Here is a 24646-nt window from a genome sequence, read left to right on the forward strand (position 1 = left end):
ACAAGTCCAACCTCGCTGAGGCATCTATTTCTCCCTCTTGATCGTAGACACATTTAAAAGAGGATTTAAGGCATTTAATACATTTATTGCAGGATGTATCTAATAGAAGGATGCTCCACAGGAAGCTAATACAAAACATTAAGCACAGGGAACTTATCAACAGGCATGCAGTCTGGTGCCCCTGGGATATCCTTTTCTGGTTACAATTCAGAATAGCAGGGCACTTAACAGGAATGGTTAACAACATGGTTATTACTACCACAGTAATACTGCGGATCTCACTTCTGTATCTGGAAATCAACGCATATTCTGAGTGCCCATGAAGTAAAGGGTAAACATGAAGTTCATTCCTCCTTATTTTTGGCAGTTTTAGCTACAGCGTTCTCAGGACATCCTGAATTGACCTCTGGAATGCATGACTTCATTTTCTCCTAGGTTTTGTGCTACATCATAGAACTAGCATTTTAGACTAATTCCTAGTGAAGCAGGATCTGCTTCATCCGAACTCAGTACATTATTTGAGTACAGAGAAAGACGACATTTCTATACCTTATTTGGTTCAAATGTTCTTCAGAAGTTCTACTCCACTGCAATTACAAAGTATTTTTAGTAAAAATGACATGAATACCTGCACCTTTTTGCCTCTTGGTTCTGCAGATGCTAAAGAACAGCTTTGCATTGACTTTAATGGCATTAAAGATCAGACTTTACATAAGGATGCAACCAAAATAAACCCAGTTCCCTGAAACTTCCTTTATTAACAACAATTTCTAGACGACCCATAATGACTTCTTTTCCAAAAAAGTTACTACCTAATTAGAATGGAAAGCTAAGCTGAGTTTCATCTGAAAAAAACCAACAAACAGTACTTCATCGCACTTCACGAAAAAGGAGGATTAGCTAGCTACTATGCCAATCCTTCTGCAACTTTAATTCCAGAAATGCATAGAAGCAGAGCAGAGGGAACTGTATTGTGCTTCAGCAGGCATGGCTGAGGCACTTGCCACGTCCACAGTGGATGCTGGGTTTGACTTGTGCTGTTTCACAGCTGTGTAAGGGGTCTGAAATGCTGCTACTGGAAATATTAACACATCATATGTGCAGGGATATTTGTCCTTTCTGTGAGAATAAATACTCCTTAAAACCATTTTACTCAACCAATTCTCATGTGAGATCCTCATACTGAATGCCTCAACCTATGTGCGCATATTTTGAAAAGAAAAAAAAATATCTTCAGTGATGTCAGTGAGTTTTGCATTTTTAAAATGTTTCTTTATCTTTTATAGAAGCCCACAGAATACCTCAATGGGTAGAAAAACCAAATTGTCTCAATGTAGTGTAGGAGGAGAAGTAAGGCTATTTGATGAAGACAGGCCTGGGAAGGATCTGAAGTTCAGGTTGCAACAGAGAAATGTTGAAATGTTACATCTATTTCATGCACTTGCTGACTTTTGACAGTTCAGAAGAAACAAGAATTTTTTTTCTCTAAGAAACCTATTTAGTGATCAAACCGCATGGTGACATTTTATCCCTAAAGGAAAAAAAAAAAAAAAAAAAAAAAGCAGTAAATGACAGAATGGTGACTGAGTGCAAGGCATCAAGCCTTAAAAACAACGAAACGGTGATACACTAACTGAAAGTATATTCAGGTGACTAAAGGTCAAAAAGGAAGAAGGAAAAAGGAAAAAAGGAAAAAGAAGAAATAGGGAAAAAAAAAAAGGAAAAGGAAAAAAGAAAAGGAAAAAAAGAAAAAAAAAAAAAAAGAAAAAAGTGAGTTCCTTTTGGGGACCTTCCATAAAAGGCATCTTCATATAATGCTGGGGGTTTTGATGACTACTATGTCTTACAGTTGTAAACTGTTCCTCTCGCCTCCAAAGGACATGTGCCAGTCATTCTAAGAGAGACTACTATCTGCCATTATGTCACATAACTGTGACATCTTACAAAATAATAATAATAAAAAAATCACAAAATTCTAACTTTTTATTCTGGCCAAATGTCAACTAAATGGAATACGATCTGTAATACTTATGAACTATTAAAACTGTTTTACCGTCATTGGCAATCCCTTCCTTAAATTTGGCAAATGTATGTAAACTGTTACCACAGGATGCAAGGAAAGCAAAAGGAAAGGAAATAAGCCAGCAGGTATAAAATCACTAAATAATACATGGGACATATGAGGTAGATACTTTGCTTTACACACGATATATGACATGAATACGTTTTACACTTTGTCTTGTCTTTGTGATGTTACTCTATTCTGCAGCCCCGGGTCACCTGCCATGTACTGTATTAGAGTTCCCTCTACTGGCTGAGTTACTGAAGCTGTTCCTTGAGAATTTCCAAAGTTTTACTGTACTTTTACTCACTGTGTTTACTGACTTGAACTTCTTACACTGAAACATTAAAACCTTCCCTTGATGACATACTGAACCAGAAGACCAACCCACATATAGACAGCAGCAGATTTTCCCGGTCATTTTTCTTAGAAGGAATATATTGTTCGGTTCACCAATAATGTGGTGTTCAATGTAAGTACTGACCGGGGAATGTATTTATTCCACAACGGAAGCTTAGGAAAATTCCATAATCTGAATGCCTCAGGAAGGTGTGAGGATTTGAAATGGAAATAGTATCTCCAGTGTCAATGATATACGGGTTGAATATGCAGATACTTGCTTAGTCAACAATTTAGAAAGTTATATTGGTTTTAGTCATTGCACAAGAACTCATTGGGGTGAAGGAGGATCCAAAAATCTGACTTCCTTAAAGAACTCTGCAATTCTAACTAGGCCTAATCCAGACTTTTACTGCATTCTAATAAAAGCAGCAATTTCTTGGCCGTGGTACTTCACAGCTACTGTTTAAAGTTTCAGGTCCTCTGCTACCACTCACCTCTTTCATCTTTAGTAGCAATTTGACACTTCCAGAACATATTTTGTGCCAATTGTTTTTCTGGAACTCAAAATAAAGAGTAAGCCAGGTGCCACTCACAAGCTTTGCAGGTTTCATCACTTACTCAGTCACAGCTGACTACGCCTGAGGATGGTGGATGAGTTACTAAAATTGTTGGAATTTCACCTGGTACCTGAATGTTCACAGCACAGAAATACACGAACATGCTTACAATATTCAAAGGCATATGGGGACCACTGCCACACCAGCAGGAAAAATCCACTTACTAAACTGTGACAAAGGAAATATCCTGCTTAGAATATTAACTATTGGAAAACTGTAAAACGCCAAGCAGTCGTAAGGTTCTTTCTAATTTCATTCTGTTGCTAACTTATCATACAGCATTGAAATCCACAATGAAGTCTAACCCAGGCTCAACTTCTATCTCATATACCAGTTGAGATCTACTGCCTTGTCTTTGGGAGCTTGAATATCATTGCTTAATTTTAGAGCTTTATGTACTTTCATGTCCAAATCCTCTGTACGAGGACATTCACACAGTTTGAATGTCAAGTATCTATGTGGAGGAGCGGAGGTGAGAAGGAACTGCATACAAATTACAGATCAGCTAGGAAAGAGTTGCACAGCATTAATGAGGCTGTGTGCTTCCTACAGTCTTAATGAAGAAAGGATAGATTACTAGAGTTGCACATATTCAGATTTTGCCCCAGAATGAATTTGCTTTTAAAAGAAACACCTCATGTTTAAAGTTTTAGCAAAGATAAAGTATTAACTGGATTTTATAAAGTTAAATTACATGCTGCAACAGATTCCCAAATCCACTGTCATATGTTCAAACAGTGCCAATGTAAGACACTATACTGACACCTGCAACTGAGTCATTCTCTCCTGTCATGTCACGGGGAATGTCCCTATCCTAAGAATAATTAATGAAGATACTATGTAGGGCTTTGCATTTTTAAGATCTTAAATTCAATCCTTGTTGATAGCGTGGTGGCTGTATACCTTACACATGACCAGACATTTTTTTACAAGATAATTCTCTTAAAATTTTATCCTTGAAAACCATTTAAGAATATTCTCCAGGTACCTGTATGTGGTTTCACTGATGTTAATAGGACAACTCACAGATTTAAACTAAATTGTCATTCAACTGCTTCTGGTACATCAGGGTCTTAACTGTTTTTTTAAGGACTGATGTATTTTGATGGTGTCAGTTCAGTAAACTTGCCAAAGGTTAAATCATACTTAAAAGTAAGCAGGCAGTTTCATGTATTATCTGTTTTTAAATAGCTGCAAAGACAAACAGACTATTCACTGTCACCACACGCATTAAAATAAGGCTGACTGGCCTGTGTTATGAGCATGTGGTCCTTCATGAGCTGAGGTGACAGAACATAGAGATAGCTAGATGGAGTGTTTGAAACCTATCATGGAATAGAGGTAAGAAAGAATACAGCAAAAAGAAAATAAGAGGTTGGAAGGATAGGAGCCAGGCCAGGGCCCAGTTTAGCAAATCCATCTACAAAGCACTCATTCTGCATACAAGATGACACCAAATGAACCAGATAGTCCGTAAAGAAAATGCATAGCCTAGAAGAATGGAATGGCCTACATGTTAGTTAAACTTCTTGTTTTCGCCTCAAAAACTGAAGTAATTGAGATTTTCTGGTAATTAAAAAAAAATTAAAAAATGTGTAGAATAACTTGCTTGCCCCTCTTAAACTCACTTGTATTTCAGGTAGTTCCTGAAGCAGGTTTAAAGATAACAGAATATTTTTGCCATTAGGAGGTCAGCGTACCTTCTCACACAATAGAATTCTGCACCCTTGGATTCCTGCTCCTTGTCAACTGTGAATGTAAAAAATGCAAGGGTTTAGCTAGACAAGCAGAAACAGTGGAAAGACAGGCAGCCAGATGACAGCATCAAACAACTCTCTGTGCTGTGAAACTGCTGACCTGGGCCTCCAATAACAGGACAGTGGTAAAAACAAAAAGGGGCTACATGCTTTGTACCATTAAGGATAGTGGTAGGAAGACCATACACAAAAGCATGCAGAATGAAGGGCAGAAAAGCTTTTACAGTAGTACTAAAAAAAGACAAGAAGTCTGGTTTTGGTTGACCTTAACGTTAGTACAGCATGATATGAATTAAACAACTCAATGTTAATCATATCTGCTGAATTAATTTTGTTCAGATATGCCTTTCCTTCCAGGTGGATTTAAATTCACACAGCCCTCTAAGGAAACGATCTTTTTAACATTAAAACAAAAATGTCTTATGCCTAATTCATCTTGAAGCTTAGGTTTCTCAAATGAAACTATTGCCTAAAGCTAATGTTTGCTTTATGTGATAATGGCAAGAAAAGGAGCAGAGGAAAAGAAGAGGCACGTGTAAGCTGAGTTTTCATATATGTGGGTTCAGATATGTTAGTTTAAACATTTAAGTAGTGGAAAAGTGGAAGAAATTTGAAACTGAATGGCTGCACCAAACACCCACCTTCATTGCAGTTGCTCCTGACCTGCAGTGAAGACAGCCCCAAAATATTTGGCATCCTGTTTTTTGATGCCAATGGCTGTGGGAGAAGGGATCTGTTTTGAAATCCCTCTCTCTCCTGGCATATCTACATTGAATATAACCACAATAAGTAAAAATAATTTAATGGAATTCTTAGCTTTGTATGAAACGTGAATTATTTTTGAGATCCATTCAAAACAGGTGGAGATATATGGCTTTCTGCGGTAACAGCATGACTTTCCACCTCCTAAATTAAAAATAATACTTCACAGTCCTCAGAAAAGTATTATTTTCAATATGCATTTCTAGAGAGGCATTATGATGCATCATCTACTGGGTTTCAATTAGACAGAGATATGCTAATGAAGTGCTGTGTCATAATTTCATAGAATCAGGTTTTGCTAATTTGTTTCACACCAAACTTCCTAGCTTTCATTAGCAAGAAGAAAATACCCATTCAGCCTGATTAAAGATCCCCAGGTACACTCACGTCCATCTGAGGAGGTTCTTGTGAAGATTATGATAATGAGTAATTATCTTTGGATAAAAGCTGGTTTTATTCCATTGTTTGGAATGAAGAACTTGAACTGGTTTCTCTCAAGAAAGAAAAAAAGAATGAAATATTACGTTACATTCAATTTCTGGTTGGATAGTAAAATTTACCTCTGCATTTTCTCTCTACTGTTTTTTTTTAAAGAACTTTTTCCATGACTTATGCTCATACCCTGCATATTGTGGATGGTAGAACCTCTCTCCTGCTGAAGACTGATAGAGATAGTCTCCCCGGATGTATTCACATGCTCTGTAATGGTTTCCTTTTCCTTTCTACTTTTTTTCTTTTTCTTTTCCATGTTGCACCTCTTTGACAAATACTGACATTTTTTACCTAGATCTAAAAGGAAAGAAACCACAACTGCTCCTTTCACTGCTTAGGAAACACAAATACTTTTTTCACATGTTAATTTTAGTGGTACTGAGCTCTCTTGCCAAGTCAGATGCTTGATTTAAGGTTTCATACAACCTAGAAGTACAGTCATAAAACGCCATTTTCTGCTGACCTTATTTTTTCTCAGATAACTTTTAATCCCACATTACTAAGCTCAAGAAGATGAAAGAAGCCCTCACAGAAGCAAGGGTAAACTGGAAGACGACTTGCCATCTAACACATCCCATGGAGGAAAGCGCAGGTTGGGAAGCAGGCAGATTGCCTACACACAGGTAGAAAGCTAGATGCACACCATCGTCAGCCCTGGTGTCTTGGTGTCTCCAGACTGGAGATCACCAGTTCCTTTCTAGGTTAAGCTCTTGGGTCTCCTTTCCACAAAAAAATAGAAGTAAAAATAACAAAAAACCCGAACCTCCTCAAAAGCCCCAAACAAGTTGGGGGAGGGATAAGTGCTTGCCTGGGCCCTACCCTATTGTGGCATTTTGACGTGACTAGGTTCCTATCTGCATTTAGGAATGCCGCAATTGACACCAGTCCGCTCGTCCAGACAAAATCTGAGTGCCACTCATAAACTTATTTTTGTTTTTAAAAGGGAATAATCTCCTTCATCTTCTTGGTAGTGGTGGCGGGATGCTGAATGAGTGTGAGAGTGTGCATGTGTCTGTGTGTGTGCGTGTAACCAGAGAGAAAGAGCAGACAAAAGGTATTATCCAAAGCCCCCTTCTCATGACATTCACTCTGCTGGGACAAAGAGTTACTCCCCAGCTCTTGCACGCCTTGTTTGGACTGATCTCACAACTCATTCCATGATTTCTTATTACCATAGAAAAATGGACTGGGATTCATCCTTAAGGAGAATATGTAACAAGTGCTCTAAGAAAAAACAAGATCTGTGGACAATATTTCCCTATTAATTTTTAATTATTTTTGCATACCACGCTAATTGAAATTATGCTTGGATGCACAGCATGCGTTAGGTAGGATAGCGGTGGAGAAAGAGTTGGATGAGAGGAAGTGGGGAGAGAGTTGGTCCTTTAAACTACCTGCTTCCAAGTACTTCAACTCTTTGAAACTGTAAAACATATCTAAAGTGGTTAAGGACTGATTAAAGATATATACCCTCTGTTACAGCGTGCAAGCACTATGCACATTAGCATATTTTTAACCAATCTGTTATCCATGGGACAGGTGGAAACAAAGTTCGTACGCACAGATCCACCCTCTCTTTGTATTGGTTCTGCATTTACTTCTGCTTTAAAGGCCAAGCTTGTATTTCAGTGTTATCGGGTCACTATCAATGTCACCTAGCTTTGCATCAGGATAAAAAATGTTCATTACTGAAACTGCTGTTGCTCCAAATGAAAAGACCCGCCTGTAGAGATACCCTGCTGTGACTAGTTTTCTTGAAAGCAGAGAGGATGCTGAAAAGGCTGTTCTACCCACAAAGGCACTTTCTGAGCATTGAGAGCCAAACTCCTGCTCGTGGTGCTGAGTTGTTTGGTGACAAGTGCGTGCCCATGACAACCCTGCGGTAGGGTTCAGAATGGCTGTGAGACTCAACACCAACAGCCTTCCATGGAAGGGAATTTTTAATGAGCTGTTATTACTACAGGATTTTCATTTTCCTGAGGTGGAATGCTGGTGCATCAGCTTCAATGAAGCTGACATCTGTGGTTATTCTGACTCATCTGCAGTAGACTCACGGCTGTGTGTGCCAAAATCCACAGCTGTTTTACACAAAGTAAAACCTCCTGTGGAAGACTGGCATTTGCAGGTTGAGTTATTCAGTCAAGTGGAGTTTGGCCTTTTCAAAGTCTTTCAGGCAGATTCCTATAAACACAGAAACGCAAAAAGCAATACTGTCACCGACACTGTGAAAGCTAACTTAGAGCACAACAAACACATCCATGGAATCACGCTCTCTACCCCAAAAGAATCTTGTGCTGATTGGTTTTCTTCTGATGTAAACGCCTCCCACTGTGTGCTGCTATTTCTTATCAATCAAACACTTTCCAAATAAAAATAATCCAATGCAAGCTCTGGACACACAGATAAACCCATTTCTTTCAAAGAAACAGTTTTCTCACCTAAGGTGGTAAAGAAGGAAGGTAAAAGCCCTGAGTAAAGACATTACATCAAAGGCAGTATACCCAAAGAACTATGCAAGAAGCCCCAGTTTATTTTCTAAAGTGACCTTCACTGCCTGCCTGTACCGGAGTATGACAAACCAGCATCTCACTTGGGAAGAAGAAGTGGCAATTGCCATGGCAATAAGCTCCTTGCCATCACACTGAGGAACTATAAGATACCTTGCAAGTTCCTGGCTCCCAGGAAGGGCTCCTCTCCAGCAGGAGAAGTCATTTGTAGCTGTTGCATTTTAAGGCTTTTTTAAAAACTTTATCCCTAAATGCCTCATCTACGTACAATTACAGCAGTTCCCTGGTCAGAAAATGGTGGTAGTTTCATGAAGTCACTTCCCTTCAATTCACTGGAGGTAATTAGCAATCTGTCGAGATAAACTGGGTACCTGCCATATAACATGGAATGGGAAGCTCTTTTAAAAGTTTCTTGTAAAATAAGCAGTCTAGTAATAGCCATTGAGCAAAGACAATAGGAAAATCCAAACCCAGTGCCTCAGGTAATTACCCAGACCCTTTTCACAATCTCCTTGCTCCTGTGGTTTTGAAGCTCTTTGGATTAGGGATTTTTACTGTACAGACTAGGCACATGTACAGAAAAAAAAAAAACCCACACACAAAAAAAAAAAAAACCCAAGAAAAATAAAAAACCCAACACCCAAAAAAAGCCCAGCTTGATCTGTTTCTATGGTATTATTACTTTGACTGAAATATAGCTGTAGAAGAGGGGGTTTGGTTTGTTTGGTTTTGGCTTCTTTCCGTTTTGGGTTTTGGTTTGGTTCCTTTTGTTGTTGTTTTGTTAGAATTGGGGTTTTTCTACTTTTTTACAGGAATACTGAACCCTTCCTTAGGTCTTAGCAATTTTCTAAAAATGGCCAGTATGGAAAGTTGTTCTAGATGCAAGAGAAGAGATGGAGAAGATCAGAAAGCCTATAGCTACCCTGAGAAGACCATTAGTGGTTATTAGGTGGTTCTGCATAAACTTCATGGGTCAGGTAGCAAATTGGCTTTGAGTGCAGCTTGGGTGATGCAGGTCACTTCGAAGTAAAATTTCTGTGATTCAGCAATCTCAGCTGGCATCTCAAATGGCCAATGTATTAGCTTGTACAAGAAAACAATTAGACACCACTAAGAAATTTTTAGAATACTTCATTCGGTACACACAATGAAAAGCAAAAGGAAAGGAATGATGAATGCAATAAGTACTCGGAGACACTATCCCACATTATTTTTTCAGCAAATATTTTTAAATCATACTAAAAATAACATTGTTCTTTACTCTTCTGCATTAATAAAGATAAATGACAAGCACTCTTTGTGAATGAATTATCAGAAGGTACTGTGGTAGTCATGAAGTAATGTGTTCTGCAGGAAACAAGTAGTTCTAAGGATGTCCAGATACAGTAGGCCAATTGGGTATGCAAAAAACTTAATTAAAATTAGCAATAATTCCTTAGGCCATTTCCTCTTAAGTAAATATTCTACATCTTTCAAATTCCTACATGATCTACTCTGACGGTTTTGGAAGGGTTGCTCTTTTTAACAGACTGCAGTCTAACCCCAAAATAAACATTTAATAAGAGAACATTTTTAATGGAACAGTTCATTTAATCTTCTAGTGGAGCCTATTAAAAACACATTCAGTTTAAAAACAAATAAAAGCAACATTATTGAAGGCTTCAGTTCAGGAATTAAGAATATCCATTAATTTTTCATTCAAAAAAGCTTCGTATTTATTCCATTGGCTTTAATGAAGGCATTGTTGGTATAAATCTGTTTGGTTTGGGTTTTTTTCCCAATTGGTCATAAGTTTTATTCTTCTCTTTACCACTTGTTTTTCTCTGCTTTACTTTATGCACAGTGGTTACAGTAGTATTGGATCTCGTGTTTTCCTAAAAATGGTAGGCACCAGCCTGCATAACTTACTTTAATATTTGGGTACAAAAAGCCGGAGACGTGCAAACTGTCTGCTGGCACCAGTATTCTGTCATGTTTCAGCTAGAAAAGGGCAAGGCACTGCTATTCACTTTAACTATGGAGCAACTGTTCATCTCACATCTCTCTAGTTAAGTCTGACCCAGGTAAAAAGGGAGCACTCCTGCAACTGAAACCTTTAACTCAAGAGACATTTAAAAAGGAAAAATATAAGAAGTGTTACATTGTATAATTCCATACTCTACTCCAGAAATTTCTAGAAAATAGTGGCTTTAAATATAATTTTAATAAAAATAATGTTGGAATAAATGATGATTGTATGCACTTTTAGGTTTTGTTATGCAGGCTATTTTAGAATTACTGAGAAGAGCCAGTTGCCACACAGGTAATTGCACCTCTGAATAGGGCTTTCTCAGAGACAGCTGAAAGCAGAATTCAAGCTGTTAAAAGGTCTCTAGAAATGTCATAGGTACAACAAAAAAAAGAAAAAGTGTTCCCTGAGGGGTACCATGTTTTTCTGTGGGGAAAAAGTATCTAATATTGCAGGAGTTCACCTGGAGAGGACACAAAGGCTGCAACCTCCCTTCATGGTAGGGCTGAGGGCACACCAAAAAGTGGGTCCCTGTATTTTTGGAAAGAATCCCTACCTAGAACACCACAGGCTGCCCATATCCACTGCTCCTGATTTTCTTCTCCCCTGATAATATCACTGCTTCTGGGACTTCATTTCCTTTAAATAAAGCTTCATGCTATTTTTGATGAAGGAGAAGATTCCCTTTAGTAATCAGCATACAGCTTGGTAATACTTGTGAGCTGAGGAAGACAAAAAGGATCAGGAAGCCTTGAAAAGATGGTAAAATTCCATGCCCCACTACTGAAAACACGGGGAATTACAAATAAAAGGCTTCACCATACATTTTGTTCAAGTAGGCTATAACTTCACAACAGTGCAAGAATAAAACATGATGTCAACATGTCAGATGACATTTTAACATCTCAAAATTGTCAACCATGTTGTTCAATATTTTTCTAAGGGCAGCAATTCAAAATTATAAATGACAGTATAGCGATGTTTAGAGCTTATTTAAGTTCCCTCAAATTAAGAAAAAGTAAAAAAAGCCACCACCCAAAACAATGTCTTCCCTTCCACATGGGTGTATTTGGTTTTGCCTTCCTGACTGTTTAGGATGTTCACTTGTGACATCTCTATCACTACGATTAACTAAACTCTAAGCTGAGTTCTCATTTCTAGCATATTTTTTAATTCTTCCACCATTTCTTTGGCATCCCTGTTTTTAAAAATGAGGTGACAGAAAGGAAGTTTTCCTTGTGATTCATCATAAAGAGAAGTTAATTATTTTATGGATACTATTCCTGACACTCAGTTGTTGTTATTTAATAGGCCAAGGCCTGCAATTTCATTAGGGCTAAGTCAATACTAACTTTTTTTGCCGGTGTACTCTGGCAATCAGGTGTTCTAAGTCACTTAAGGCATGACAGAATTGCTTTTTTACCTTGGGACTGCTCTGACACAGAGAACTGAAACCGTCCATGATTCAGCTCCATCACCTTTCTGCTGCCCTGCACCATGGCACCCTCGATACCCTCCCCCTGATTAGCTTGCAACTGGGGTACTAGGTACCACTTACCCTGCTGATTTGGGATTTTTACACACATAGGCACAGCTACATAGGCATCCGCACTAAGTTTTATTTATTTACAACTAAAAGCCTCTTAGCTTAGTACTGCTCTTTGAAAATTTCATCTGTTCCTGCTGTTCACTCTGTAGTCAAAGGATATGTCAGACCCGCAGGCTGCTCACTACACCCAGTGCAGGAACGCTCTTTTCCATCGTGTGCTCATTTCCAGTGCACCCATTTTAGCTCACATCCTTTGTTTCAAGCCTTGGTGACACACTAATGGAAAGCCAGGAAAAGATGTACCACTGTATCGCGAGGACTGCGAGAACAGTTTGACATGCAGTTATCTCAGATAATGGCAAAATCACACTTCTACATAGCTTTCTCTCTCAAGTAGATTAACTTAATTTTGCATGCTAGCTGCCTTTTCTTCAGCTTTTACCTACCCTCTCATTGCTTTTACTGAGCATGCATTCAAACTGTCCTGCTGCCCATCCAGTTCATATTTATTTTTCACTTCCCTGGTGACAAGATTATCCTTCTTACGTGTCTAGTAGACATCTTTCTCTGACCTGGAAAAGCCACATTTGTTCTCAAAATCCAGCTCCTCCTTCAAGTAATTGCCAATTTCCTCCACCAGGAGCTCTTCCATTTCAGCGAAGGCTCAAAGCAGAAAGTAAATACTACTTTTCTTGCAATTACTTTCGAGGTCAGTAATGGGGTCACCTGCAATTAGCATCTAGAACGTTTCTAACCATTTCTGGTTTTATAAAAACAGGGAAATCTGACATCCTTCTGCTTGGGGTGGATTACATGTTCTTACATATTAAAACTCAGAAGACACCTACTACTTCTAAACTAGGTGGCTATCATCAACTTTTGCTTTTAGAATGAAAGCTGCTGCTTACTGCCTTTCACTCTTCCAGTGTCCTGAAAAGACATTAACCAGGTAGCACATCTCATTTCTGACTGATGGTAACATTTTAAAGTTGCAATTAAAAATAGAAAACTGAGTCAACTATAATAGTACTTATTTATTTTGTGAGAACTAATTCAAATAATGAAAAATTGCAACCTTCTTTAAATTTTTGATATTTTTTTTTTTTGCTATAAGCACTTTGTTTATAGCAATAAAACAATTAATACCTTACCACTACTTAAACCATGGCAATACTTAAATATCTGGTCATTATTGTTCTGTTCTGAACTTCATGACATGAAATGATGAATTAAATTTACAGATTTGGTTAGCTGGCAATGCCTTCATCTGTTTTTCGAACATGAATGAAAAATAAAGTAGAAGAGTACTAAAATGCAGTTGTATTTCTGAAACTCAAGCCACTCTTGCTGATGAGTGTTAGGTATCTCACATTTTTGGCACAGTATTAGGCCAGAACAGTTAATCTCATCATATTGACAAACCTATACAATGCAGCCCCAGCAAATAATTCAATTTAAAGAAAAAAGAACTATTGTTTCCAATTACAAAATTAAAAATAATTTTATAACTGAAGAAATTAAAATTCTTTCCAGCTTATGTGGATGGCTAGCTTGACAAGGAGAAGCACAGAGGAACAACCCCACACACCAATACATGCCGGGGGACGCCCAGCCAGAAGGCAGCTTGGCAGAAAAGGACATGGAGGTCCTGATGCACACCAAGTTGAACATGTGCAATGTGCTCTTGTTGCGAAAAAGGTGAACGGTGTCCTGCACTGCGCTAGGCAAAGTACTGCCGGCAGGTCGAGGGAGGTGAGCCTTCCCCGCTACTCAGCCCTGGTGAGGCCTTACCTGGAGAACCGTGTCCAGTGCTGTGCTCACCAGTACAAGAGAGACACGGACATACTGGAGAGAGTCCACTGAAGGGCCATGAAGATGAGGGGGCTGGGATGTCTCTCCTGTGAGGGGAGGCTGAGAGAGCTGGGACTGTTCAGCCTGGAGAGGAGAAGGCTCATGGGGATCTGACCAATGTATGCAAATACCTGCAGGGAGGGTGCGGAGAGGACAGAGCCAGGCTCTTTCCAGTGGCGCCTGGTGACGGGACCAGAGGCAACGGGCACACGCTGAAACACAGGAGGTGCCATCTGCACATCAGGAAACACTTTCTTACCGTGGGGGTGACCGAGCACTGGTACAGGCTGCCCAGAGGGGCTGTGGAGTCTCCATCCTTCAAGATATTAAAAAAAAATAAAAATCATCTAGACGTGGTCCTGGGCAATTGGTTCTAGGTGGGGCCCTGACTGAGCAGGGGCTTTGGACCGAGCAACCTCTGCAGGTCACTTCTAACCTCCACCATTCTGTGATTCTGCAATAACTGACTGAAAATAAAGATTAATTTCTCATTTTCTCTGATCCGTTGTTCCAAAAACAAATTTTCAGTGGCAAACTGCCCTCATTTTTAGGAGGTAGCATTTTATTTCCAATCTGAATATTTCAAATTTCTGTTTCCAGCAGTTGGATCTTGAACTATTTTTTGCCACAGACACAAAGATAGGCTACTCAGGTTTCTCTCCAGGAAAAGAGAAAATGAATTAGTGTTATTACTGATTCTGAAATGCTCGTATAATAAATCTGTTCTCTAACTCTATTCAGTGGCACACAGATGCCAGCCACCACACTGAACAGATGAATGACCAATCATCTTTTTATTTTCTTCCTTGGAAATGGTAAAAATGACCGAGGAAAGTGATTGTTGTTTTTTCCAAAGAGATTATTTTGAAATTACTCCTAAATTGAAATCATAAGCAGAAGTAATTTGAGATGGCTTTAGTTCTGCTATAGAAGATTCCAAACAGGGGTAATTTTACATCTTTCAGGTTCAGAGATCTAAAGAATGGGCATCCCAGTGTGGTGACATTTTCCACAAGCTATATGAAGACTGGGCGTAACAATGGAGTGATTCCTTCCTCACCGTTATTACACTGCAACTTGTCAAGCAATTATCTCTGACAAATGCACAAAGCAGAAAGATCACACCCTTCCATACTCCTAGTACTGAGGTTATGATGAAAAACAAAACCTAAAATACACAGAGACAAGACAGAAACAATATGACACCAGGTTGTAATTCACTCGTGAACATTTTTTAGCTGGCTCTAACTCACATTTTTTAAGACCTGCTGAAACATTGTTGAATTAAAAGCTTTCTCAATAGATTCCTTTGCCATGACAACAGCTTGGAGGAGGCTTCAGAACCATTTTATGATACAATTTTTGTGCTATGCCATATTATTTTCATGCAAATGTGGAGCATGCTGTAAGGAAAATATTCAAGTGCCTGCATCTTTATGGTATAGTTTGTGGCAATAACAATCATCCCTTTTTGTGCTGGTCTCTGCTGCATGCTAGAAGTGACCTTGATTCTGCTCTATAGTCTTTGATTTCAGATGTGTAATCTGCATCACGGCCAGTTAGCCAGTAGTAAAAAGTTCCTAGCTGACCCAGTTGCCTAAATGCCCTCAAAACCAAATGGTTTCTTTTCTAGAAAACAATACTGTATTCAAATGCAAGTTGACTAAAAGTCCCAAAGGCATGGAACTTCTCACCTGTGAAAAGTATGAACAATTTTCATATGCGGCAACAGAAGCAACTGGACCACTGTATTTTTTTTCTGTATTTCAAGGGACAAACGATACATACGTTTGTCTCGTGTCTCTACAACAATTCTTCTTTAACTAAAGTTTTTGAAGAAATCACGTAAACTTACTTGCCGCAAATTCTGTGGGCATCCTGCCTCGCACTCATGCAAGAGGAGGGGGTGTTCCACACACCTCAGAAAGTGATCTATAACTCAGTGACCTAGACTTTGGGTGCTTTGTGCATTTAATAATTACATGATCCAGTTCATACCAGGATGCCATTTTAAATCATTGAAAATATTAGGAAAAGTAAGGAGAGTTAGTTGTTGTCTAAACAAATAAGCACCGTGAGATAAAGCTGTACTTTGTTTTTCTGTTCTCTGAAGTCTTCTTTTGCACGTGCACATTTGATAAATGGATGAGGTATCAGATAACTTACTCCTTAGTCCAAGAGAAGTTTTGCATACTACCCAAACCTTTTTTTACTACCGACCCTACCCAGTGAGACAGATTAACGGGGTATCACCATGTTTGACAGTCAGGGAAAAATTACATTCTTTATTTTTTATTATGAGAGTATTTCATCAGTATTTTATTTGTGGCTCACACCAAACTAATTCTGAGTTACAGTACGTGCTCTTTTAAAATTATCAGAAATACTATGAAGCTGTCAAGCTTCAGTGTCTTGATTTGAGGGAAGTGTTAACTCATTATTTTAACTATACTGTCAGTATAGAGCTCTTGTTGTATGGGACCCACACACAAAAAAAAAAAAAAAAAGAAAAAGAAAAAATCAGACTGCAAGAGTCCATAAAACTAAGACATCAATACTTTAAAACTGCATGTTTAAAAATAGCAGCAGCTGCTGCGACACACCATTTTTAAGACTTCCTACAAAAAATTTGCAAATCGTATGTATGTTTCTGGCTTGCATCCAAAATCAAAAAGATGAACCAAGTACATGAAATGCAAAGGATTGGGAAACCACATAGAAATTAACTCTGGTTCTCTTCAAAATTAGAACCCAAATATTGAAATGCCAAAGGTTTTCTTGTCCACCAAGGGTCAGTTTCCAAATTTATTCAGACCACTTAGAATCTGTCCCATTCCCTACACAGCACCTGTCCCCTGTAAATATATAGGGGAACAAATAGGCATCTGTGGGGGCCTTTCACGGCCAACCCTTGACAAAATGGCCTGGGTAACCAGGGCTGTTAAGAACATCTGAGCAGATGTCTTCCAAAAATTAAGAGAAGACGATCATTAGCTGGATTAAACAGTAATGGGGACTTATAAGGAGACTTTCAAAACAAAGAAGGCATCAGCTGTAAAGAAGTCTAAAAGAAACATGGAAACTTGTAACACTGGGGAGAGACCTGGGAGCGGGGACAGCAGCAGCCAAAATTGGGTCCATCACTGCCAACGGTTGCCCCACAGCATCATGAACTGCCTTCCCAAGTCATGCTGGGGCAAACAAGCACCCCACTAGAGAAGTGACTGGGGGGCAGCACCTGGGGACCCATGCCAGGACTGGCGTGCCTGGGACCTCGTGGGGGTGGCCACTGCTTGATCCTGCACAGTTTGCTGACTGACAGAAAATTGCATGCTGCTAAAAAATAAACTGCTTTGATCCTGACTTGGTTTGAACTACGTGAACTGACAAAGTTTTCCTTGTGACAGGCATGTATGGGATCTCATCTGCCTCTCAACTTTGTCTAAATTGTAAGCACTTAGTGAACCAGGTTTCTCAAGTACCTTATTGAGCTATGTAGTGAATAGAAAGAGGCAGACACCTTTAAAGGTCTTCCCGGCTAATTTAGGGGCAGGTAATCAAATGGATATGATTCTCTGAGGGTCTTCAAAGATACGCGCAACATAAGTTTAACTATATGAGATACCTTTGTCTTATGGCTTGACTAGGTACCCATATGACTGAGATTCAAGTTAGGTCCCCATGAAAGCAGACTGAGTTTTCACCTAAGCTTAAGTGAGATGAATGAAGGTCTTAATGCAGAAAACTATAACCTCTAAAATAGCCAATTCTACAATTTTATCCAGCTGGAAGTTGCCTCATACCTTCAACAGCTACTGATTTCAGTGTCACAGAAGGCTTGAATCTTACATGAAGACTTTATTTTTGAGGTATTTGCTTCCAGTGAGCAACTGATAAGACATCAAAAAATGGAACTGACAAATATAAAACCTGTATGTATAGGTTGCTGACGAACACCTTCATAGATGAAGACAAGTGTGTAACAGTTGATGCAGTACCTGCTCTCTCATCTCTTACATTTCAGTCTGTATGTCAGAATTTTACAAGGATGTTGTTAAATCCCCAGACACTGGAGATATTTTTCAGAAAACCTGACAGCCCCTTAATTATACATGTCCTAGAGGACACTGGTACAATACCCATTTTGTTTCCTTGGTAACTCACTCATGTAATCATAATGTATATATTCTACCACAGCATTATTATGACATGCCAAAGAAAGCATGTCATTATTCAGTCTGGCAAACACTTAATAAAAAGCAGCTGTACATTACTTTAGATTTCTTTAAATTATATCAGGTGTTCTCCTTTCATTTGACTTAAAGAAAATGGCAGCAGTAAGTCAGAGAATGCACATGAACTAAATTAAGATTATATCAATTACATTTTTCACCAGTGTTATTTTTATAATCAGCTGTATACAGTGGTATTTCTGAAGCACTGAGAGGTCTCAGTGTTCAGTCACAAGTCCTGTATGGACACAAAAAAGATTCAGTTGGCCAGAAGTAGTTTGATAGAACCCTGACCTCTTCACTAGGAAAAGAAAAAATGTCTTAGTCGTAACAAAAATATTTGCAATCTCAAGCTCTCATTAGCATACAATACAATATTTCATTTACCTCAGCTTTTCCCCCTGTTCTTTTCTACCTCCTGGTAAATAGATGAAAACTGTTTTTTACTCTCATATGACACATAGATTTTGGCAATGTCTGTTTAGCTATAGGGTGTTTTCTGAGATCCAAAACGGATGCCTGCAAAGAGCACACCTCAGAAACGGCAGACTTACAGGGCAAGTTTACACTGTGTTTCATAGCTTTGTAACTTTACCACATTTTGGGAGCTATGAAGAAACGTAAAATAAGTTAAGGGGATAAGTACGATCCACAGAGTTTGAACAGATGTGCATCACAGCAAATAAACTCCATTAATTCCTACTGCAGAAAGAATTTCACTTCCTATGGAATAAGAGTCAATGAAAACAGCACTACTGATGATAGCATTTTCCAGGTTTTTGGGGGGCAGGGGGGTGTTGGTGAGTAGTTCACCTGCTGAGGAGTCAGCCACAAAACAGCTCCATCTGCTCTCTGGCTGCTTTTGGCAGTACTGAATGCAGTTCAGTACTTGTTCAATTTTTAAAATAAGTTCTGTGCATTTTCCAAAGGTTTTACATTATCCTCCTTTGGAATTAACTTAGAACCGGTTGAAGATCACTTACATAATATATACAAATGATTTTCTATAAATATCGGATGCAAAAACCACTACAAGGGAGGCATTGCTGGGAACCCATTGCTGCAGGGTTTCTTTTCCATGTCCAAGCTCACCTTAGAGAAAAAAGTCCTGAAGAAGAATCAATTGTAACGCAGCTTCCTTCATCTATACTTCAAAGTGAATTAAGTTTTCTTGAAAATCTGGTGTATAAAAGATTTTGGCTATTGAAAAAAACTATCTTTGTCAAAGGGCTTTTTGACAGCCAAAGAATTTAAAATACCTGCTGAAGGAAAAGATGAAAAATTTACTAAGCAAAAGCGAAATGAGCATCATGAATACAAGGGGGAAATTAACAGACTAGTGACACGATGGGGAATTCATCCCCTTGAACTTCATTGTACCTAGACATCCGTGTCTAAGACGCTTACTTAGCCTATGTGTATAGTTGTTGAAAAGAAATGAGCACTTTTTCCCAAGGCAGATGTCAGAACAGATCAGATGCATTGCTTGGAATATGCTCAGAAACCAAACCAAACCAAACCACCACTGTACAGTGGTGCAGCCTTGTTGCCTCAGTTGAGACCAAGGCAACATTAGTGTTTCCATAACTCCTTAATGGGATGTGACGAAAGAAATATTTTGGTACTGAAGGAAGAAGTGTTCACTGATCAATTTGGAATACCAAAATGATGTTTTGGGGAAAGGATTATGGCAGTAGTAAGCAAAATATAAAAACATTCCTAGAAGTTGCTGATATTTAAAGCTATTGGCACTAAGACGACAGGCTGTGAAAATGGCGTTTTTTCATGCCAAGTTCAAAGCTGGTAATAAATAAACTTCACATATATGAACATATACATAGAAGAGAGATTCTTGTAAGGAAATCTGCTTATTAGATGTCTGCATCATTTTAGTTGGGGGGTCTGGAACAAAATTTTTATCACCTAAAAAGACTAGCTCCTCAGGTGAGGTGTAGCCATCAGATCAATGTGGCATGCTTGTACTAGGTGGAAAATACAACAGCTTTTAGCTCTGCCTGCACCGAGATGATTACACCATGGCTTAGACTGGATGCTCCTCAAAGTGATGAAGGGATGACTTTGGGCTCCTCCAGGAGTGAGGGGAGGCCTCTGAGGGAGAGGGAGAAGAGCATAAGGCAAATAAAAAGATAACAGTATGTAGGTTCCAGCTTGAAAACTGAGAAGGGAAACTACACTTCTCTTTCTGTGAAAAAATGTAGATCTGCAATGATAGCAACTGTCACTACCATTGATGGGTGGTAACAGAGCCAACTAGACTGGAAATTCCTCCTAACTCATTGAGTAGATTTCTGAATCTATATGAAAGACACACAGTTTAAAGCCCATTAAAAGGCTCCCTGAAGAGCTTTTAAAGTATTTTTGAATGTTTCCCTTTGAAAGACTTTCATAAATCAAGACATTATTTTTATTATTGAGAATGTTCTGTAATCACTGAGCAATTCTCAAGTCAGACAAACACATAAGAAGCCAGTCAATAAGAAAGTTAAAATGAGGATAAATGTATAAATAGATATGGCATTGCTGATTTTCTAGACTGATTTTCCTAGTAAAAATCCACGATGCAATGGAATAATTATATCATATTTTAAAAACTTACTATTCAAAGATACAGAAATTTAGCAGAAGGGTTTAATGTCCACAACTGAAACTCACAAGCAATGCTGCCACCCTGCCATAAGAGAGAATGTCAAATTTCCTGTGAACAGATTCTGCAGTCAAGCCCCTTTCTTCGTGGGGCTGCTTTTTTGCACTTGACGGGGGGTGGGGGGGTTGTGTGTGTGTGTGCAGTTAACAACCACTTTATGTCAATGTAAGGTCTTCCCAAAAGTACTAATGACAAATTAGTGTGTTTGATGGCCGAAGCGTATATAAATACAGTCAAAACCGTAACTGATAAATAATTGTTTTATAGATATAATAAGCAAGGTTTCTAATTTTCAATAACAAAACCAGAGTGATACAGATGGAAATGAACAAGTTTTACTAGCAACCATTCCCTGGAGTCAACAAAAGTAATTATGTTGGATTATACACACTCCACGGATGACTGCTGCTCAATGAGCTAAAGAGCCTTAAAATAAGGCTATCACCTGGGCTAGTCACCCTATCAGTAACTCCTAAAGAGAATCACTACTATAAATTCTATGTTGAGACTTTTGTATCTGGAACTCTAGAAGTAAATACCTAAATTACTATTGCCAGTGAAATATTCTTTATTTTTCTTGAGTTCTGGGTAAAAAGATTGCTATTCAAAATAACAAAAGCTTTGTGCTATTACCTATCAGGGCACTTATCTCTTTCTGGATCATTAAATTGATATATTTTTCTTTGTTTTTGGCAATGACAGTCTGTGCAAACAACCTTTTGGAGGTCTGAGCATATTTATGCAATTTCTTTGATGACTGCAGCCATATTCCTTCTACTGTACATGATTTGTTTTAATGGAATCTGTATTTGAAGCTACTTCTATTTTACAAAAATGCCTTTTTCCTCCAGGAGACTTGGTGCATTGTGTGGGTGACCATCTGCACTTCTGTACTGATGAGATAACATTAAAGAGTAGAAGTGTTGTGTTTTACCTGCTTTCTCAAGCTCATTTCTAATAAAAAGTTATTTAATTAACAATTAACTTGTACAATTTTTAATTTGTACAGTTAAGTTTTAATTGATTTACACACACACACACACACACGAGGGAATGGGAAGGGAATAGGATAAAAATATTCCTCTGGTATCAGGGAAAGTTTAACATACCAGTCTTTTTTTTTTTTTCTTCTTTGTACGAAACTGTACTATACAAACTACCCTTCAATTTTGGATTGACACATTTTAATCTTCATCTTTAAAGGCCCTTCTTCACTAGACACAGCTGATGGGGGAAATAAAAGGTGGTTTTGCTTATGAATACTCCCTCAATCTGCCTTACACTCCACTCACTATATTTATAACATTTTTATTTAAGATACTTTAATAACAACTGTCTTTAACTGGTTGCATGGCACTTTGTACATTAGATCCTTTATGCTATGATTAAATAAACAAATAAAAATCTAATACAAAAAAGAAGTCACCATGTTCTGAAATGTGTTAAGTGGAATGAACGAAATTAGCTGCCATTATAACATTTTTTAAGTTGTTGCCTTACCTGCAAGACATTATAACTTTTTTCCCTAGCTTTCGTCTAGCTTCAGTGAAAACAAAGTCACATTTATCCTTTTCCTTCTCACTACACCAGTATCCCACCAATTATCCCAATCTGAAGAGGTACCTGGTTTTAATAGAAGCTGCCAAAACATAAACACATGTACATCTGTCTATTGCTTCCTCTGTTTCTCACGTATGGCACATACACACAAAATTACAGTAGTGACTACATTTCAAATAATTGACCGTAATTCTCTATACATACCATCTCAGCATATAAACAGCCAAGTTAGAGAGCAGCTTACGCTTCTGATATGTTAATAATGGCTTCAGATAATGGATTAACATAAGCACTGTTGTGTTGTCTGGTACGAACAGATGACAATCACAAAACTGTGAATCAGATCTGAGGAAAAGCTTTTTTTGAAGGGCTGAGATACTGTCCCTCAGAGGCTGTATAGGTAAAGTCCTATCTTTACAGGGTTAAAATATCAATGGAATGGTCTATATCCAGGTTTAAACAAAAGAATGACGTATTTCCTTTCTTTAAGTATTTCTGACACAAAAATATATGTTTTAGTAATTAAATTCAATTAACTCATTACTTCCCTGGGACTTAAAACATACACTGAAGTCTTTTGCTGATCTGGACTAAAACTCCTATCAAGAAGAATCCCAGTCCTGTCAATGGGGCTATGGCGCACACACACATAATTGAAGATAAATGGCTGTACCACATGTGGTATAGGAACACAGAGCTAGAAAGAAATTCCTCCTGTCATCAAGTTCAGTCTACAGTTACAGGGAAAATATAAAGTAGCCTCTCATAAATTTAAAATTAGTTTCTTTTTGCTCCCTTTAAACCAAAACCCATCAGACATTGAAAAGTGCCATTAATATACAGCCTTAATAGATTTATATTCAGCTTTTACCTATTTCTTTAACCTCTTCTGTCTTTTTTTTTTTTTTCACTTTTGTATTCATTCCTGAACCTACGTATAGAAGGTGAACAAAACCCCTCTTACATAGTGATCTTTACTTTACTAAAGCAATTAAGCTATTTCAGTAAGACAGGTACTTTGCTGAACAGCTTCATATGTCTTCTGAGCACTTCTGCCAATTTACATCTTTTTTGAGCACAAGCACACAAAATATTAAAAAGAATTTCAGATGAGGTTTCACCAGTCTCCTGTATAGAAGCTTTACTCCTCATCTCTCCATACTGACATGACAACAAATTGCAAGCGGATTAATTCCATAGTGCACTTCCTCAGCTGATAAAAATCAATAATTCCATCAAAGAACAGTCAGATTAGTCTTGACATTTTAACCCTTTAAGAAAGTTGTGTATTTTATCTCATTTTCCATTCATCTCTATGACTACTTTGTCAACACTTCGAAATTATTTTAAAGTTTTACTTTCTATAGATTTGAATAAATAAATACATAGTTTCCTAAAAGGTGTTTTTCTCCTAAAATGAGTTATATTTGCTATTCGTAGTATTACTTGTGATGCTATAAATGTGCTAAACATCCCAGATGTCAAACTTTTAATTTCATATTTAAGCTCTTCAGTTACTCTGACATGTAGGCAATCTGCTCCACTACATCCCAGTGCTCCCCTACATCCCAAGTCAAGTACTTGGGTTTGCTTCTCTCTCAGACGAAATAAATTGCTTACCAAAAAAAAAAAAAAAAAAAAAAAAGAGAGAGAGAGAGAGAAAGAAAAAAGAAAAAAGAAAAAAATCTCCAAACCACCCAAACCCCATAAATTTACACCCTTCCTCATTAGTCATTCTTCCTCCACATCTAGTTTCTGAATGATACTTACCGAACATTTTTTTTTTTTGTCTGGACTATATCAAATGCTTGCCTCCCCCTGCTAATGAAACCCCTGTCTTTCCTTATTCAATTTCTATTTATGTGGTCAAAGAATTTACTGTTTTGTTTAGTTCTCTGGAAGGTCTAATTAATCTTTATTTTTCTCAACCTTACTTTCCAACCTCTAGAACAGAGCCTACCTTCTTGGCTGATAAATGTCTTCTCTGTTCTTTGTATACTCTTCACTTCTATAAATGTTTTAGGGTAGTTAAAGATTAAATCTTTCTCTGATTTGCTTTTGCCTGAAGAAAAATTTGGATGGTTTTACATACTCATCTTACAGAAGCTCCAACCAACCCCCTGGCCATGAAATTTCCCGAATGAACTCAAAGTACAGCTCCTTAATTTCCAGAAAGAACATCTTTGAAGAAAATGTATAAATAATTAGAGTATACACTTTAATATGTGAACATACATGTACT

The 24646-nt window shown here is 38.0% G+C and overlaps 1 protein-coding gene across 11 annotated transcripts in view; it reads right to left on the reverse strand.

Annotated features, from left to right (window-relative positions):
- Positions 1–24646, reverse strand: part of MAGI2 (membrane associated guanylate kinase, WW and PDZ domain containing 2) — a 755758-nt gene that overhangs the window by 476158 nt on the left and 254954 nt on the right. The gene's annotated exons all lie outside the window — the stretch shown is intronic.

Source organism: Falco peregrinus, chromosome 6 (genome assembly GCF_023634155.1).
Source record: "Falco peregrinus isolate bFalPer1 chromosome 6, bFalPer1.pri, whole genome shotgun sequence".
NCBI lineage: Eukaryota > Metazoa > Chordata > Aves > Falconiformes > Falconidae > Falco > Falco peregrinus.